The sequence below is a fragment of the Dipodomys spectabilis genome, unplaced genomic scaffold (genome assembly GCF_019054845.1).
Source record: "Dipodomys spectabilis isolate Male_0828 unplaced genomic scaffold, ASM1905484v1 ptg000298l, whole genome shotgun sequence".
NCBI lineage: Eukaryota > Metazoa > Chordata > Mammalia > Rodentia > Heteromyidae > Dipodomys > Dipodomys spectabilis.
In genome coordinates, this window is record NW_024870975.1 from 650,001 (window position 1) to 652,642 (window position 2,642).

The window sequence follows — 2,642 nt, forward strand, 5'->3', positions numbered from 1 at the left end:
TCTCCCAACTGAGCCACAGGGCCACTTCCTATTTGGAGATAAGTGACTCATAGACTTTCCTGCCAGGGTTTTCTTAGAACAGGTGAATTTTTAAATTATATTTTTTCTAGGTGTTTATTGGTACATTACAGTTTTCTGTAAACCTTTGTCTTCAAGTAATCCAACAGCATTAAATATTACATTTCAGAGTTATCCTTTAGCATATCCATTTTGAAATTATCTTAAGGTGAAATTCTAATTCTTTGTAGTAACAACCCAGTAAAGTCCAAATGGGAAATATGCTAATTTCAGCAGCCTTGCCTCTCATTCCTCTGTTTTTCTCTACAGTATCTTTCCTTGTTTTGGAACAAGTGTCATGGACTGTACAACCATTCAAAAGGAAACTTATTCCATTAATTTAATAGAAAAGGAATCCATCCTGCCTGTATCTCAAGGCAACTTTGAGTATAATATCAATCTAATAATTCATGTCAGTGGATTTTCAGTCATTTCGATAATTTTTTGTTTAACCACTCATTAAAGAGGTTCCAAAAAGCAAGAATCAAAAATCATGTTCTGCTTTCTAAGAACGTTTAAAAAGCTAGTAATTCAACAAGACACATTCTATTCTTCCAAGAGTCTATGGTGAAGAATTTCTCTTTTATCATAGCCCTTACCACTGACCCCTTCCCTTCGAACTTGTAGCTTTGTTCAGTTTTCTTGTACCAGTTTTCGTTTTGGTATTAGCCTCAGTAATCTCCTTGTAGTATTTGACAATGAAATTCCATTTATTTTTAGAGAGCTCAATTCATATTGCCAAAGGCAGAGTAATGAGCATATAATAAAGCATAAACTATTGAATATCATTAACATGATCATATGCAACTGTTTCATAAATTAATATAAGTACCACATAAATGTGCATCTTCGTATACTTTTTAAAATGCAAACTAGTTACATATCTATATCATAAATTAGTTAAGATCACTGGCACAAGAGACTAAGCTAAACTTTTATATCATCCCCAATATTTTTGTCAAATTTTCTTTTCTCATTAACTTTCACTTTAGGGCCTTCTTTTCTTAGCAAAAAGTTATAAGTTGATATACTTGGATTTTAGTCTCCTTTGAGTAACCTCTTTTCTTTCCACCACTAGTTAGTCCCTCATGAAAATACCTGAGGAATAACATCCCATTTTGCGTGCAAGATGAGTACTCAAGTCGACTATCTGTGCCTACTCTTGCCTTGCTTTGTTTAGGAATGTGGTGGCAGAGACAGGGTTGTCAGGGATCAGGTGGCTGGAACCATAGTGTTAAGAATTATGGGTAGCAAAATGAGTAGCATAGAAAGGGAGTACCAGGGAAAGGGTAATTGTGACTGTAATTGCTGAGTTGTAGTGGCAGGAAATTGGGTAGCAGCAACAGCTTTGCAGGGGTTGGGGTAGCTAATACAGGCATCCAGAAAAATTTAGCAGGGACAAACAAGGATAGAGAAAGTGAAAGATAAAAGTTGTGAGACATTGTGGGAATTCTTTGTCTACCCATGCTAAAAACATGGAGGAGGGCTATTTTAAAATAAAACTACAAAAGAAAATTTAAAGTCTTGGTGCAAAAAAATCTGTCCAGGAGTTATTACATTAAACAGAGAATTCAAAATGGTTTTTCTTCATGAATACAGACATCAAAGATATTATCATAGTTATTTCAAAATGCAAATTAAAGGGGAAAATCAGTCAAGAGGAAAAATTTATATTGAATGTTAATATTTAAGAGGAAAAGAAGATCCTAGGTGGCAGACCAAAGGCAAAGCAATATCAGAGCACTATATGGTCAATAATAATTAAGAAACTTTAATTGAAAAATTGAGCTGGAATGTACACATCAGGCAAAGGCAAGCCTACCTCCAACAAAGAAACACCATAATGTATATCTCAGAAAAAGTAACCAAGTTCCTTATCCTTGATTTCAATGATAAATATTACTCGCCTTACACACACACACACACACACACACACACACACACACACAAATATATGCAACAGCTCAATCTACTCACATTAGTTCAACGTGAATCAAAGATCTTCCTGTAATATCTGAAACTCTCAAAGTTTCAAGTCTTACTCTGAAAACATTACAGGACGGAATAGGAGAAACCCAACTTCTCCTTGGCACAGGCCAAAATTTTCTTAATAGAGACCCAGAAATAAAAAAAAAAAATCAAAGACTAATGGGACAAATGGGATTGCATGAAATAGCAGAGCTTCTTCATGGCAAAGGACATAGCTAGCAAAATTACTAGAAAGCCGACGGATTGGGAGAAGATCTGCACTAGCCATACAATGGACAAATCTAAAATATACCTGCAACTCATATCTAAAATATCTAAAATATATCTAAAATATACCTAAAATATACCTAAACCTCAAAAAATTAAATCCCCCAACAACAAATCTTCCAAGAAACAAATGCCCAATTAATAAGTGGGCTAAAGACTTAAAGAGAAACTTCTCTGAAGAGGAAAGAAGGATGGCCAATAAACACATGAAGAAATGCTCAACCTCTCTAGCCATAAAAGATTTGCAAATAAAAACATTGAGGTACCACCTCACACCAGTTAGAATGGCTATAATCAAGAACTATAATAACAACAGATGCTGGAGGGGA